General features: G+C 43.1%; 1 protein-coding gene and 1 long non-coding RNA gene across 4 annotated transcripts in view; one reads left to right on the top strand and one right to left on the bottom strand.

Annotated features, from left to right (window-relative positions):
- ATG10 (autophagy related 10) overlaps positions 1-17,619 on the top strand; it is a 201,478-nt gene that overhangs the window by 172,424 nt on the left and 11,435 nt on the right. The window lies entirely within an intron of this gene.
- Positions 6,295-11,329, bottom strand: LOC142829915 (uncharacterized). The gene is made up of 2 exons (XR_016349918.1): positions 10,848-11,329; positions 6,295-8,692 (listed from the first exon to the last, which is right to left on the bottom strand). It is a non-coding gene; the product is annotated as an uncharacterized LOC142829915 (long non-coding RNA).

Genomic DNA, 17,619 nt, shown 5'->3' with positions numbered 1-17,619 from the left:
TCTGGCAATAGCAAAAACTTCACAGAATAATGGTGCATTCACCTGAAATTTCATGAACTGATTTCTGTTCTCCTTCCCCCTATAAATTAAGTAGAGTTCCATACAATAAAAAGTGTTTTAAAAGGTTTATTGTATATGCCCAGTTTACTGTATATGCCCAGTTTTAAAATGCTAATAATTCAGCCATTTGAACTTTAAAATAAAAGTGGCTCTATTCAAATAATATCACATTTAAACAAAGCAACTTGAATGAAGGTATTCATATGTCCCTGATTATCCATGTCTCCTTTGTATTTTGTTTTTTCAAATTAATTAAATGTAGCACTCATGAACAGGTTTCAGAATTACATTCATCGAGGTTGAAGTCGTTATCACACAGAATAGAAAAGAAATGAGCATCTGTAGTGCAAGTTTTTTCATCTGTTCTGGCAACATGCCTCAAACTTACTCTGGAGTAGTGTTCCCTGTAAGCTGAGCGCTTGGGTGGCCACCCAGAAAAGATTCAAATGCTTCCCAGCTGATTAGCAGAGTACCCACAGCCAGAAGTTTGTATTTCTACTGGTGGCGTACATCTGCACATAACACAAATTATTCTGCACATGGGTGGAAAAAAATAGAAGGAACTTTGCTCTAGAAGGACTGCATATTGGGACAAATAGAGCAGTTCACATTCCATGTCTATTTATTAATTGAGCTCTCTTACAGAGAGTGTCAATTGGTAATAGATTTTGTGATTTAAACAGTAGATCATTAATTTCACATAGGCCTCTGAACACCCTTTTGATGATAAGCAAATATTTAGAAATTGCTTATTCATTAAAATTGGAAATATTTGTTCTAAACTCCAGAAGAATATTTTTGTTGAAGAGATAATGTGGCTTATTTTGTTTGCCATGTGGAGGTCTCTTTAACCCCATCCCCATTTTAAAGCAAACAAAAATATTTTGATGAATAAGTGTGCTAATAGCAATCAGTAGCAAGTATGTTACTAGTAAGTAGGGTTTTTTTGTTTTAAGAGTATGGTATTATAATAAACCCTGACCATCCCTTGAGAAACACAGTCATAAGCACAAGAGAGTTTATGTATTAATGCGTAATCAATGTTTAGTAATGATGGAATGTAGAATCAAACATCTAAGGATCAGTTTGCCCTGTTGCAGAAGGAGACTCAACAGTTGAAAAACTTTCCTATAAAACTGGAACAAACAGCTTTGATGATTTGAAGATCCACAGAAATGGTCTAAAAATCTTAGAACTGACTTATGAATATGAAGGTAGTTGGGGGATTATGGAATTTCTTGATTTTTTTATTATTAAAAAGATGGCCAGGTCTGTCTGCTGTTATCCTGTCTATTTCCCATCAGAAAATACACTAAAACAGCAGTGTGCTAGGCATTCCTTCCTACCAATGGAACAAGCAGCAAAAGAACATGTGGCTATATGACAAATTCCCTTGTGTGTGGCCTTTTTCTCAGCATTCCAGAATCTAATTTGGTGTACCAGCTGCTGTCACCACAGTGTTAACATTCAGGCTTTGTGGTGTCCACAGTCATTACAAAAGATTGCCAAAAAAAAGCACATTTAATTCATGTAACTCCATGGTAGGGGTATAAAGTCCCATTTAATTAGTAAACCAGTTAAACATTAAGTTTAACCTGCTGGGCTGGAACTGCTCTTTCCCGCCCACCACAGCTGGGTTGGAGTGGCCCTGTAGGGGCCACTCCAGCTCGACTGTGTCCAGCCCCATTCTGGGCTGCTGGCTCTCAAACCACGAAGACTGGAAGTGGCAGTTGAGGTATGGGGGGGAGGGTGCTGGCTTCCAGGCTGTATGGGCTTGTGAGTCAGCAGCTTCCCACGGGGCAGAAGGGAGCTGGCATCTCTTTTCCACAGTGGGCCATGGGTGGGAGTGCTCCCATATAACTGTTAACTGTTACCTGGTATGCATCACCCATTAAGGGTATGTTTGCTGGGTAACCGGTTACCCGTTCACATCCCTATTCCATTGTTACTCTTCTACTCTTAGTTTAGATCTTCTTCCATCAGTGTTTCCCTTCCAGACATTTTTCAATATTTTGAGATCCTTAAGACTGAAACATGTCTTACAATTCTATGTTTCTCCCTTTATTATTCTGGTGCTCTCACAAAATTGCTGGGCCCCTCTTTCAAAGCTCTGCAGAAAAAATAAACCTCGCAGACTAACTTATGATTAGTGATTTCTAAAGAAACCTTTTCCTTCAAAATATATTTCCCCTGTAGTATGCTTTCACAATTTTTCAAACTCTATAATAAATTTTTAAATATGGGAAATCACTGTTCTCTGTGCAATGTTCTAGTAAAAAACCTTTGCTATCCTACAACTTTAAGTTAAAGATCTACTTTGCATAACCCTTAAAATAAAGATGCCAAATATTGATGTTCATGATAATAGAACTAGAACTGGTAGTGTTTTCTGCTGTTTCTCTTCCACATGCTCTATCAGGGCAGTCTCAGATGCATGTTCTTTGTAAGCTGTGCACTTGTGCGGCCAGTTGGGAGACACTCCAGTGCTACCTAGCTGATTAGCAGAGCACCCACAGCTAGGTTTGTGTTTTTCTTGGTGGGTTACATTTGCACATACCTCAGGGCACATAAAAATTATTCCCCACATGGATCAAAAAAATCCGTACATGGAAAAGATCAGAGGGAACATTGTCCCAGATACTGGGCAGAGTGGGTGAGACCTGGTGCAGAGCAGTGGTGAAGTATGGGTGAGGTCACAAGCTTTAAGTTCTTTGAGGCAAGGACTATCTTCTTAATGTTGTGCAGCACCAATGCAATTGAGTTCCAATATTGTTTGAGACATCTGGATGCTGCCATTATCATAATAATTAATAAATAATTAATACATAACTAACAGGCTTCACCCTGTGCTCACTACTCTTGCCAACCCCTCCTCTCTCAGTTGCTTTCGCGTTTGCGACCAGAGAGCATGAGAACGTGATGACATCATTATTTCACCCGGCAGGAAAAACTTTTTTATATACATAAAGAGATAATAATGAATAATGGAAATTAGTCTGTTTTGTAATATTTCTTTACACTGATATTGGAAGGGTTCTAATGTCCTGGAACATAAGGGTTGTTATTTGGTATGTAGCATGTGGCTGTGGTAACCATCCAGTTATATGTCCATTCTGCCACATAAGAATTTCTACATACCCATCTCCCAAATAACAGCACTGATCTAGCCTATTTTTATATTAATCCACAATCTGCTCTTTTTCAATATGTAGTTAAGCTTCTGAAAGACAGGTTTATAGTACAATAATTCTGTCTATTACATCACTTAATTTATAGCAGTGTTAACTCAGAAATCAATAAACATTATTTCTAAAGTGTCCGGGATGTGATTTTTTTTAAAAGGAAAAAGATTCTAAACTCTTTTTCAGAGACCTGTGATAGTGCTGTGGAAGCACTTCTAGCTGAAACTGCGGTTGGGAAGATTTAAAACATGGCTCAGTCTTCTTGAAAATGTGTGTATGTAGCTATTTTTAGACATACAAATCTTTCGTGCCATATTGTGGGATTCTGCTGAGTGGGGGAGGCAATATATAATGTATCTTAACAGAAGGCTGCTAAGATCAACTTTTAAATCTTTTTGAGTCATATCAGCATTTGCTATGGATCTCCTGCTAGTATTTTGGGGACATTATTTGAAGTACCATTTCCTGAGGGAAGGGAGATAAAGGTTGGACCTCCCTTATCTGGCACCCTCGGGACCTAACCTGTCTCAAATGAAGGTATTTGCTGGATATGGGAAGGTCCCTTGCCACTGGCCTCCCAGGACGCTCCCCATCCCTGCAGTTGGCTCCACTCTGTCCCCACTGCCACTGGGCACCAGACAGCAGAGCTTGGACTTGAGTGCCAGCCCGCTGGGGCTCTCGAGGATGGAGCTCTCCAGCCATCATGGCCCTGCTTCTCCCCCACTGCACTAGGGATGTCTGCTGGGGACGGGACCTGCTGGCTGCCCCACTTCTGCCACGCTCACCTGGGGATCCCCGGTAATGGGTCTTGCCGGCTGCCCCACTTTTGCCATTTACTGGTCTCACTACTGCTCTGGCCATGGCTCCCTGGGTACAGAACTCTCCAGCTGCCACAGCCCTGTTTCACCCTGGCTCAACTGGGGATCCCCACTAGAGATGGAGCTCACTGGTTCTGCTGCTGCCTAACCTGAATGGGACTCCCTGGGGACAGAGCTTCCCAGCCTCTGGCTCCGTTTCTCAATTGCCTGAGTGGGGCTTCCCAGGGGCAGAATTCACACTCCTAGGCACTGGGGCGCTCTGATCCAGTGGATTGTGGATATTGCCAGACCAGAGAATCCTGGATTTCAGAGGTACAACCTGTACCAGTCTTACTAGCATAGGTTGTCTGAAAGTTGTTACAGAGAACAAAATCTAAGAAAGGGCAGTTGAGCTGAATATTTGTTCTGAGCTAAAATTTTCGGTGACAGATTGAACTTAAAGGTTTTATTTACTCTATAAAAACAACTAATGATACTCTTGAAGCTAGCAAGTACTTTATAGTGTTTGACTACTCTCCCATTCAATGATGCTTTCTTCTAATGATTATAATGTTTTAGTATTTACAGAGCAATTTGTGGGTATGGATACTACTCCTATTGAAGTTGATGGGAAAAGTCCCTTTAACATCAGTGGGAACAGATAGCTGTTCTTTAGAAAACTGCATAAATATTAAATAGTACAGCATTTACATATTTGATCAAATGATGCTTTATACATAAGGGTAAGGGGTGGAGATTTCTGTAACCCAGTTTCAGAATGGAGATTCAAGTCATAGCTATATTGTTACTTGAATTAATTTACTGTAAGATGGAGGTTGAATACTGCTTTCCATGCACAATATTAATTGAATGAATTACAGCTTAATTGTAATGGTTCTATTAATTTCTCTCTGATGCCATGGGAAAGTTACTTTTGAGTCCCTAGATAAAGCACAAGAGAACTCCCTTTCCTTACAGAAGTCATTGTAATGCCCGGCTATGAGTATAAATTCCTTGGGACATGGTTCTTTTCTTATATGACTATAAATGTCTCTGTATAGCAGCATTACTATATAAATAATATATACAAATAAAAGGGCCCCACAGGAACACCACTAGTAGGAGTTTTCTGGCAGATACTAAATCAACACATCCCTTTTCTGGTCTGCGATGGCTCACTTTATGGGCAAAACTGGTTGGTTTTGCCACTCTTCTCTAGGGATGTAAAAAGCAGTTCAAAAGGTAAACGTGTAATTGCTAAAAATTTAGCGGTTACACACATTGGAGGTTCTGCAATATAAAGCTTACCAGCAAAGCCTTCTCGAGAGTGGGCCCACTCCCAGGGAGCCACACCATGGCCAGCCAGAGCAGCCCCTGCCTGTGGTGGGCCCCCCGGGGCTGGAACAACACCACGGGGAGCTGCTCCAGCTCTTACCAGCTAACCTTTTATATCACTACTCTTCTCTTATCTCTCCAGCACTGTGCAGTGTTCAGATGGCTTCCATTGCTCTTCCCTTTTCCTCAGGGTATCTGCAATCCAGAAAGTGATCCAAGGCCATTCCGCCTCACTCACAACATGTAGATGTTCCTGTGAAAAAGTTGAAAGAACTTGCTAGCTCAGTCTGAGGAAAGTGAGAACAGTTGAGAAACACTGGCTACAGGCAATGAGTCACAATCCCCCAGATGGAAGAGGCACAAAAATAATTAGGGAAGGGTTTTTGTGGTGTTGAAAATTGTATTGCAATTTAATGCTAAGGAAATCTTACTATTCCAGGTCAGGTATTTTCTGCCAATCTCTCAAAGCACACACAAGTTAGATAGGCTTTTTGTTACCACTGATACTTTTTTTTACTCTTATTGTAAATGTAAGGGGTGGTCAAAATATTTTTTTTGCTTCAGATAAAGGGGTCAAAAGGCTGAAAATGTTGACACACTGGCAAAGCTAGCAAAAGGTCCACTGTTATTTTCATTCTGGCAATGGTATTTTCATTAGTGGCCAGTTAGGTATCAGTGCTCACTGTAGATCTTTAAACAGAGATTCAATTTCCATAATAACTGGAAAGGACTCTTCTCTCCTAAATGGCTCCCTTTCAAAAAAGATTTCAACTGACAGATTATATCCATCCAGATGATGGGTTCTTTTCTGAAATTTTCTAGAACTTTTCATCACCTACTTGTTGCCGGCACACAGTGCCCGAGGGGGGCAACAGCTGGGTTCGTTGCCTGGTGTGTGCATTCCAATAAACACACCGGTGTGGAGAAGCAAAAAAAGTTTATTTGAATGTTCAAATAGGTGCGAGGAGACCAGACAGCTCAAATCAAGCACACGCACGTAAGCAGTTTTCTTTCCTTATATACCTAGGTTGTTTACTTGAAGGAAAATAGTGAACTGTAGCAAGTTTCCCACGCTGGGACATGTTCTTCCTCCTCCCCCTTTACAGAAACACATCTGAATTCTTCTTCTATATTACTGATAGTAACTAAGCAACTTCAAGGTCTTGCTGTTCCCAGCTGTTAGCGAGCTAGAGAAAAGTTATGACCTGGGGGAAGGAAGGGGCGGAAAGGGGGGGGGGGAGAGGGCTTTTAGGGTGCTTGGGCCTAGAGCGGGGGGGCTTCATCGATCCTTGTGATCTTCCACTTCCCCGAGTTACCTAGGATCATGCCGAGTGACCCCAACAGCTCCCTCCTTTGCGAATACTCAACAAACTTTTGTCTGAGTTTTCGCATATTCTGAGGACAAAAGCTGATTAAGTGCACACACACCCAGCAGTTGGAGAGATTAAATTCGCGGGCGAAGGCAAGCTTTAGGGCTTCATATGTGTTAATAGCCAAGTTTGCAGAGGCTCTTCCCTATCCTGCATGCATGGAGGGCGACACGGGAGACAACAAGAGACTGGCACTTGTGGCCAAAAGTATTATTAGGGCAAACTCTGCATTAGAACCCATGGTGAGTCTACTGGACAGGGCAGCTATGTTCCTAACAGAAACCCCTAACCCTTTAGTGCTTTTTAAACAACAACTTAAGTCCTAGAGTGTCAGTGGATGATGCTCTGGCGGGCTGGATGGTCCACTGTTCTGCTGGCGGCGATGTGGGCACTGCTTTCAGACGCGAGTGATGAATCTAGTTTTTGTGTCCTTCAACCTTTGCTGCCGTGTGGGAAACTAGCAGGACGGTGTGGGGTCCCTTCCACTTCTCCCGGAGAGGCTCGTCCTTCTAGGTACGAACGAGCACGGAGTCTCCCGGCTGCAAGCAGTGGACAGGGGCATCCACTGGAAGAGGCTGAGTGTCTTTGGTGTATCTGTGAAGAGAAGAGAGAACAGCAGACAGAGAGCACATATACTGAGATAAAAAGCCGCATCTCAGTTCCTACTCCCCTGCCAGAGCCGGTGTCTTATTCATAGGCCATGCCCTTCCAAACATAATTTCGAAGGGGCTAAGCCCTAATCTACCCTTTGGGAGAGCGCAGATGTGGAGCAAAACAATGGGCAAAGCATCAGGCCACCGTAGGGAGGCTTCATGACAGATTTTCGAGAGGTGACGCTTAAGGGTCTGATTTGTGCGTTCCACCGCTCCACTGGCCTGCGGTCGCCATGGCGTGTGGAGCTTCCACGGGATTTGTAGGGCGGCTGCTATGTGGTGGACAACCTTGGATGTAAAGTGGGTTCTGTTGTCCGATTCTATCCACTGGGGCAGCCTGAAGCGGGGGATGAGTTCCTTAACAAACTTGAGAGCCACAGTCTTGGCTGTACAGTTACGGCACGGGAAGGCTTTAGGCTATCCGCTAAATCGATCCACCAGGACGAGGAGGTATTTGAACCCTTGAGTCTGCGGGAGCTCAGTGAAATCTATCTGCTAAACCAATCCCGGGCCTGGGATGGGTTCTAGAGTAGCTGGTGGTACTGAAAATCCTGGTTGAGGGTTGTTCTTTTGACAGACCAGACAGTTGGCCTGTATCTGAGATGCTAGGGGCCGAAGTCCAGAGGTTAAGAAATATTTATTCATAAGCTGGATTAGAGCCTCTTTGCCGGCGTGAGTGGTTTGATGTAGTCTCTGCAGCACTGGTCAGATTAGGTCCTTTGGTATGAGGATCTTTCTTTCTGTGGAGTGGAGCCATCCCTCCTTTTCCCCAAGCCCGAGCTTGGTGGCCAGGTTTCTTTCTTCAGGTGAGTACTAAGGGGTCGGGATCTCCCCCTCGGATGGGATGAGGGCCTACATACAGGCGTTCTCTGCTTCCAGGAGCCGAAGAATGTGGGCCCCATGCTTGACCGGGCAGCCTTGGGCTGTCAGCATGCCCCTCTGTTTCTACAGACCAGCATGAGCATGTAGTACTCTAAAAGCATATCTGGAGTCGGTAAAGATGTTGACCCGTTTTCCCTCTGACAGTTCGAGCGCACGGGTCAGGGTTACCAGTTCAGCAAGCTGGGCAGATGTCCCAGCAGGCAAACCCTCGGCTTCCACGGTATCGTGGAGGGTCACGACAGCGTAGCCCGCCCTCTTTTGCCCGTCTACTACAACACTACTACCATCAGTGTACCACTCACAATCCGCATTAGGGAGCGGTTGATCCTTTAAGTCCGGACGGCTGGAGTATTGGGCATCTATTATCTCCAAGCAGTCGTGTTCCTGCTGCTCTGTCTCCGGTAAAAGATTGGCTGGGTTAAGGGAGGGACAGGTTAGCAAGGTCACTTCTTAAAGCAGGTTTCTTTTCATATATTACAACATTCGCCTAATTCTTTCTACACTTCTACAGAGTTCATTTTTCACCTTCACATACCTTCAAATCATTTGCTTCGTCTTTCCAAAGAAAATATTTCTCATTCTTATTAATTTAACTTTCTAATGACTTTATTCTTACTTTCCTTATTCCTTCCACTATGTCCATAGGGCTCCAAACCTTTCGCCTGGGAGGAGCTGAACGCTGACAGGGGTTTGGTGTGTGGCTTTTCCTGGGACCCTTGATGACCATACTAGGGGGTACACCTGATCCTCCCACTAGCTCCACTCAGGGGCTTGCACGGCAGAGGGCTCAGCTGCCAGAGTCATTATCCAGGCATTCTCGGGGGGTAAGGTAAGGGTTATTTCATCCTGGGTGAAATGCAGGGTGGCACCTAAGCGACAAAGCAGGTCCCGTCCCAGCAGCGGCGTTGGGCACTCGGGGAGATAGACTAGCTTGTGAGTTATAGTTCTGTTTCCCAGAGCGCATTCTGCTGGGGCATACACTGGACACTGGGCTCCTTTTCCTGTGGCACCCACCACAGTGAGGGAGTCCGCCACGGGCAGCTGAAGGGGTTAGTTTACGGTAGTTCGTGCCGCCCCAGAGTCCACTAAAAAGTCTATTTCCGAATTTCCTACCCTCATTTTTACTCGGGGTTCCGGGGGCAGGATGATCCATTTCCCCTGACACCCCTATTCATGAGTCTCTGTTGCCATGATGGGGGCACATTCTCTTTCGGGGCATTCATGTTTCCAGTGTCCCTCCTTTCGACACAAGGCACACTGGTTGCGACCCAGACGTCTTTCCTGCAGGCCAGAACACCTGCGTCCACGGCCCCGTCCTCTTTCCTGTAACCTTCCTTTTGCACTAGCCTGTACTGCAGCTACCATCATTTTCACTTGCTTCTTTTCCTTTTCTCCCTCTCTCAGGGAATAAGCCCTATTTGTAGTTTCCAGAATCTGTGCCATGGACATGACTATTAAATCCTCCTTTTTCTGTAATTTCCTTTTAATATCAGGGGCTGCACGGCTGGTAAAGATCCCCTTTATAATTGCCTCAGTTGCCTGGTCATCGGGATTTGCGTTAGTATTTTGCTGAATGGCGTCCCGAATCTGCTGCAAAAAGACAACTGGACTTTCCTTTGGTTCCTGTATTAACTCATATGGTTTTGCCTAGTTGTTATGTCAGACAGCCGAGTGCCGGAGACCATGTAAAAGCAACTCCTTATAGGAGGTGAGATGGGTGTACTGCAAGGGGTCATTAGGATTCCACCTAGGATCTGCTAGGGGAACCATGTCTGCAGGCTCAGGGAGGTTTTGTGGATCCCTTTCATGTCTCCGCTGTGCTTCCTCCCTTGCTTTGGCTATAACCTGATTCTGCTCTACCTCAGAAAATAGGGTCCTCAGGAGGATATTACAGTCATCCCAGTCAGGCTTGTGGCTAGCCAGACACCCCTCGAACACTGAGATAAACCGGCTTGGGTTCGTGGAGAATTCTCCAGCCTGTGCTTTAAAGGCTGTTAGGTCCACTGGGTTAAAAGGCACATGGGTGTAAACTTGCATAGTAGTGGCCCCTCTGCTCCTTGGCGGGCTACCACAGTCTCGGTAATCAGTGGGTAAAATCCTACAGAGGGGGCAACCTCTGGGACCTGAGGCACCTGTTCCTTATATAGTCGGGGTGCTGAAGCCGAAGGGGACACTGACTCTGCCATTACAGCTGTAGGAGAGCTCTGGGGGCTCACATTAGTTACTACTGCACCCAACGGAGTTAAATTACACTGTTGCAAAATATCTGTTCTATTTCTAAAAGCCATAAACAACTGCGCATATAAATGTTCATGCCATTTACCCGTTCTCTGACAAAACAGAAGTAATTGGAGGATCGTGTTATAATTAATTGATCCTTCTGGTGGCCACCTTTCCTGGTCCTCTAGCTGATATTGAGGCCAGTCTACTGTACAGAACCTTTTCAGTTTACTAGAATGCATTCTAAGGGCATACACCATGCCCTGACGCCTGCCCCATAACCTCAGGAGACACTGGGCGTCCCCAGGTCTTAACAGGCGAAAGTCCACCCCACTGGACTGTTCCTACCTTATCCACGGGACTGGATCCGCACTGTCGCCCGCAACTGCTTCTCCACTATTTGAGCGCGTTGCACCGTTGTGCCCTCCGGGGTCGATTAAACTGTGTCTCCGCCGAGGCCCCCGATAAAGTCACTGGTGCGCGCTGGGTGTCGGTCGTTGCCACAATCTATCAACCACCGAGAGGGGTTCGGGCAAGGCTAAATTTCAGCCTCGAGCCCCACGTTGGGCGCCAAGAACTGTTGCAGGCACACAGTGCCTGAGGGGGCAACAGCTGGGTTTGTTGCCTGGTGTGCGCATTCCAATAAACACACCGGTGTGGAGAAGCAAAAAAAGTTTATTTGAACGTTCAGATAGGTGCGAGGAGACCAGACATCTCAAATCAAGCACACGCACGTAAGCAGTTTTCTTTCCTTTTATACCTAGGTTGTTTACTTGAAGGAAAATAGTGAACTGTAGCAAGTTTCCCACGCTGGGACATGTTCCTCCTCCTCCCCCTTTACAGAAACACATCTGAATTCTTCTTCTTTATTACTGATAGTAACTAAGCAACTTCAAGGTCTTGCTGTTCCCAGCTGTTAGCGAGCTAGAGAAAAGTTATGCCTGGGGAAGGGAAGGAGTGGAAAGGGGGGGGGGGAGAGAGCTTTTAGGGTGCTTGGGCCTAGAGCAGGGGGGCTTCATCGATCCTTGTGATCTTCCACTTCCCCGAGTTACCTAGGATCATGCCCAGTGACCCCAACATACTTGACTTATTTTTGGAAAGTTTAATGTAGTTTTCATAGAGATTCTAATAAGAGAAGGATTATCATGTTAATTTGATTCTATCAAAAAAAGAAAAGCTAGCATGGGTAATATCAACAGTCCTCTTTTGCTACGTAGGAACATAAGATTTCTCAAACCACCTCAGATCATTTTTCCAGCAAGTGCTAATTCCTGTAATAGCCAATTGATGAGACTTTAGATGGAAAAAGAGTATGTAGCTCTATATAATGCACATATACCTCTCAGATGATGCAAGACATGATGAAAGGATGGGGGAATTTTTTTCTAGGCAAACTCAGCACAGACCAGTCTCTGTTGGTGAGGCAGAGAAGCTTACAGAAAGCATTTTTTCAAGTCTGGGAAATTTCAGTATGTCTACACTACTATTAGACACCCATAGATAGCTGGAGCTAGTGGACTTGGGTTAAAATGCTCATGCTGAGGGATTATTTAATTGCAGTGCAGATGTTTGGGCTCAGGCAAGGTAGGAGAGTCCCAGTGCTCAGGCTGCAACTGGAATGCAAACTTCTACACAATTAAACAGCCCAGGTCAGCTAGCTTGGGGACAGCTGTGGGAGCTAATTGCAGCAGGAACAACTGGTGGGGAGCGGAGGGGTCCACAGGAAACCATGGCCACATGACAATCCCTTTCCCCACCCTCCCGCTGAGCAAGGGCTAGGACAACCTCCCTTCACTCCAGGCCCTGCCTCTCTCTGCCCCTCCCCTCCTCTTCTCTACCCAAGCTCTACCCTGCCCTGCCTTTTCCTCTAACTCCCTCCCCTAGTGATGCAGCCTGGGGGACTAATGGCTACTGGCCAGCCTCTTGTCCCCCCTCCACACTCTATTTGTGAGGGCATGTGTCCACCACGTGTCACCCTTGAATTGCAGCGTAGACATAACCACTGTATCATAGCCAAATGCAGGATGGAATAATTTGTTAACACATATTTCAAGGGACTGTTCAAGGTGGAAATAACAAGTAGTTCTGTGATACCTTAGAGATTAACACCAATATATAGCATCATGAGATTTCATGGGCAAGACCTACTTAATCAGATGAGTTCAAGGTGAAGTTTCCTTTTAACACCTCTTCAGACATGAGGGAGGAGGGGTAAAGGCTGGGAGGAATTTAAAAAGGTGGCTTTGGAGAGTAGTTTTTAGTAGGTTATGAATTGTTGTAATAAGCTTCAAGTCCAGTGTCTCTTCTGTCCATGATTTTTAATTGCAAGCCATGTTATGAATTTAAGCTCCCGGACTCATTGTTTGCAGGTGTTGTGAGAATGAGGACAGAAAGGCTAGATATAGAGTGATATGGTGTTTTTGTCTGTTATTTTTTTGTGTTCACTTGAGAGCAACTACAGCAATACTGCATACATGAAAATAAAGTCATACTTTTATTGATGCTTCAATGCTATATGTATTTGACAGAGAAAAATGGGTCATCCTGTTACTGATCATTGCAGAAAATATTTTTTATGATACTTATTTGTGCAGCTACTCTGTTACGTGAAATGGTTTCTTTGCCTTCTATATAAACTGTAAAACTTAGATGGGAGTACACCATTCTTCTTTTCTAGGTTGTAATGCCTCTGGTTTGTAAATCTTGTGAGATATGTGCTTGCCGTCTCCATTCCTGAGAGTCCTTTGTTCCACCTGAGTTGTATCTGATTCCCAGATTGTTATGATTATCAAGTACACCTTTTTAAAACATATTTGTCAGAAGCTGGTGGGAGAGATTTTAAAATCAGCTTTTTCCCCCTAACTACTCATTATTTAATCATGATAGTGAATCTGGCTCATATCTCATCCATACTTCCCCAGCTTGTTGAATCTTCAAGTTTTGCACATAAGATGAATCTCTTAACTTCAGAACAGATTTTAAATAGTAATTAATTAAGACTTCATGCAAGATTACTAAAATGTTGACAACTAAATTAATCTTATTTTGGCAAGTATGCAACGAGTCATCTGTTTTATTTTCTTGAAAGAATGACTGAGGTGCCAATTGTGATAATATAATTGCATGCCATTTTTCCCACTATAAGTCCCTTTTAAAAACTTTTACAACTAAGTTACAAACTTCTGAGATGTGTTTTTATTTCTGTAATGAAAAAATGTGTTAGCCTTTTAAGCCTAATTTTACAGTCACACCATTTACTCTACTGAGCTTACCAGATCCAAGTTTCAAGGCTGGGCAGGTTTGATTTTTTTTGGATCTTCTGTGGAAATACTAAATGGCTACGTCTAGACTGGCATGATTTTCCGCAAATGCTTTTAACGGAAAAGTTTTCTGTTAAAAGCATTTGCGGAAAAGCGCGTCTAGATTGGCACAGACGCTTTTCCACAAAAGCACTTTTTGTGGAAAAGCGTCTGTGCAATCTAGATGCGCTTTTCCACAAAAAAGCCCCGATTGCCATTTTCGCGATCAGGGCTTTTTTGAGCAAAACAAATCTGAGCTGTTTACACTGGTCCTTTTGCGCAAAAGCTTTGCACAAAAGGACTTTTGCCCGAATGGGAGCAGCATAGTATTTCTGCAAGAAGCACTGATTTCAGACAGTAGGAAGTCCGTGTTCTTGCGGAAATTCAAGTGGCCAGTGTAGACAGCTGGCAAGTTTTTCCGCAAAAGCAATTGATATTTAAATGGCTTTGAAGAACAACTCTTAAGACTGACAAGGAAAGTAGATTAGCAGCCATGGCAGGGTGTGAAACACCAGGGTGATGTATTGAAGGCATTCCAAAACATTGGGAAGATGGGGTGCCACATTCTGCATGAGCTGGAGCTTTTGTATTGTTTCCACCTTCATTACCAGCTATGATAAATTACTGTAATCTAGTATATGGAGCACTGATCCTTGTCCAGGCAGAAAGGGGACTCAGAGCTTAGGCTCCAGCTGAACACAAGCATCTACACTGCAATTTTATAGTCTGTAGCCTGAGCCCCATAAGCCTGTGTCAGCTAATACAGACCAGCTACGGATGTTTTATTGCAGTATAGACATACCCTAAGATGTTACATCATCCTCTTCCACACAAAGAGTCTGCCCCCATTCATCAAGGTGTATGTATCAGCTTGTTATTTGAAATATTCCTCCTTCAGACAAGCATCACCCTGTTCTTACCCAAAGTTAATTTGATCCAACCATTTTTTATGCAGGCATTGAACTCTTTTAGGTATGGTACCCTCCTTATGGTGTGTTACTTTCCATAAGCATTCATTAGCATTTCTAGCTTAACGTGCAGCTCTGCTCTGAAAAAGTGACAGGAAAAATGTCATTTGAAGATTCAGTATTTATCAGTTAACTAATTTCTGTATAAAGTATGCTCACTTCAGAAGTAGGATGTTTATAATTGTCAATTCTGCAAACTCGCCCTAAGATCTGTAAGTCAAACTAAAAAGATCTTTCTTTCTCATTCATCACCGCTAATAATGATTCCATAGGCCAGTCTGGTACACTTGTGTTTTACAACCCTATTGACTTCACAATCTGTCTCAGTCACATGTATACAACTCTGTTCTCTTCAGGTTTCAGAGGTAGCTCTGTTAGTCTGTTTCAGCAAAACTAAGGAGTCCGGTTAGCCTTTAAGGTGCCACCGGACTCTTTGTTGTTGCTACTCTCTTCAGTGGAATTGGTGGAGTGTAATTATTTGCAGTTGGAATTGAATTTACAATTCTATAGATGATGCATGAAAAATAAATAGTATCCAGCTCACTCTCTGTAGGTACTGCAGGGTTATTAGGAATAAAAATTGACTAATAGAATGTCAGATTATCTGACTATGAATACACAGGGAGAACAGATCTAATGAATAAGAAGGGGCCACTGTAACATAATTTTTCTTCAGCATACAACCTGACTTTCAATCAGAATATCCATGCCTTTTTCTGTTCCCCTGCACAGTTGCTCAGTAGTGGAAAAAAATTGCCTCCCTCTGTATTTTTCCCATTATTTCTGATCTGATTTTTCCCTCCCATATACCTCTCTTGCTAAATATCAGTTCAGTATTATTCTGATTATTTAAGAGGAAGGAGTGTATCACTCATTCTCAGACAACAGCAGTTATGCTTTAGAGGCTACTGAAGGATGATTACTACAGACAGACACGTGTAATTTCTCCATTCTGTTGTTTGGTTTTTGACAGTGCTTGCATCTAGGAGTTGCTTTTCAGTACAAGGTTCCAGTGCTCAGCTACGTAATTAAATTGGCTAGGCTTCTCTTTGTAAATAGAAAACAGGACAAGTAGGATCTATGGCCTAAGACACTATGTTATATACCACAGTTCACAAGGTAGGTGGAGGTTTTTAGTCTTTGTTGGAGTATGAAGCCTTTACAGCAAACCTCTTCCATCAGTCATTTTGCCAACCCTGAAGCATTTTCTTATTATCAAATTTGCATAGCCAGTAAAAACCTATTACTAAAACATTTTTATGAAATTGCTGCTTTAATAGGCGTATTGCAATCTCGTTCAGTAAGCAAAACAGAGTACTATACAATTAGTACTGTAATGGTATTATTATTGTGATCTGTAACTTCTCAGAATGATAAAAGTTCCTTGTGTAATTGCAATTTTATAAAAATGCTGCTTCTGCAACATAGTGATTCCATAGTAATAGAATTTCTGTTGTAGAAACTCCATTATTGGGGCAACGTTTTCTGGAGAATTGCACAGAGAAAATTTGGAATATTCTTTACATGACTGCTGTTGCCTTTTTGGGGAGTGTGACTGGTCATTGTAAACCCACTATGAATATACTGACTTTGCTTCAGTATTTCAGCGGGCTGCATTGTAATGTTTGAAACTCTGCCCCCTACTTCCCTTTTAGGGCATGACCAGAACAGTGCTTAAGCCAATGTGTAACATTAAGCATACCAGTAGCCCCCATTACTTCAAGTTCAACATGCCTAAAGTTACATAGTGGCTCATGCAGTGTGCTGAATTAAAGAAACCTCTCATTTTGTTTTTAAATGAGAAATGTTCCATTTTCTTAAGGCAATCGTTTATCTGCTCTGTAATATTGGTATTAGTGAGGCTGACCAGTACGGCAGAGACACAGAGAATGGATCATTCCATGAAGTTATTAAAAAATTGCTATTGACAATAAACTGAGAAACATAAAATACTGGTGTAAGCATAATTGTTGGATGTAAGAGTTAAAGATGGGCATTGATTTCATTGGCAAGTACTGTTTAAAACTGGTGGCATGATATGGCCATAACCATTTACAGATGGTGAAATGAAGAAGACGTTCATCTTAATTTAATACATCACTGTTCCCATTGCCCCACTTGGAAAAGATTATGTTGAATTTTTACTATTTCTACCATCTTCTGCTGGATAGAAGACTGGCTTGAAATTGCAGGTAGTGCTGGAAAAATGTTTGAGCAAAACAGTGCCTGCTGCTGCACTCAATGGTAGCGCCTTGATAAAAGGCTTGACATCCCTCCGTAAATTATTTTTTATCAAAGCAACATCATGCAAACTGGATGTGGCAGAAGCTGTCTTGGACAAGAATCCCTTGCACTATGGTATACATAGAGAGGCCATAAATGTTATGATGGATGTTCTAAGGCAGTTTAATGTAGCACTGGAGAAAATAGAAGCCATTACTGTTGGAGGTGCTCCAGGTATGACAGAGAAAATAAATGGCGCTATTACAGGAGATGTACAGACAACAAAATACCTGCTGGCTGGGGGAGCGGGAGCAAGATTAGCTACCTATTGCTAATTAGACATTGCCAGGAGTAATAGTTATTGTTAATTACCTCCGTTATTTTAGGCTGCACATAGGCAGTGCTAGCCCTTTGGAGGCCCTAAGCAGGAATATTTTGGGGGCTTCCACTGATGGCCTAAAAAAGTGAACAAGGTTACAGTTACAGTTTAAATAGTAACTGTTTAAAGTGGAGTGATCAGAGAGTTAATTAAGTTCAGCCATCAAGGGACTGATACCCTTCCCAAAAGGCTGCTCTTGCACTTGTTGAAGAAAAAAGCTGGTAATTAACTACAATGTTTGAGCCCCTCAT

This window comes from Pelodiscus sinensis, chromosome 6, assembly GCF_052426305.1.
Source record: "Pelodiscus sinensis isolate ZL-2025 chromosome 6, ASM5242630v1, whole genome shotgun sequence".
NCBI lineage: Eukaryota > Metazoa > Chordata > Testudines > Trionychidae > Pelodiscus > Pelodiscus sinensis.
The sequence above is the reverse complement of the archived record's forward strand: the minus strand, read 5'-3'. Positions and strand labels throughout refer to the sequence as shown.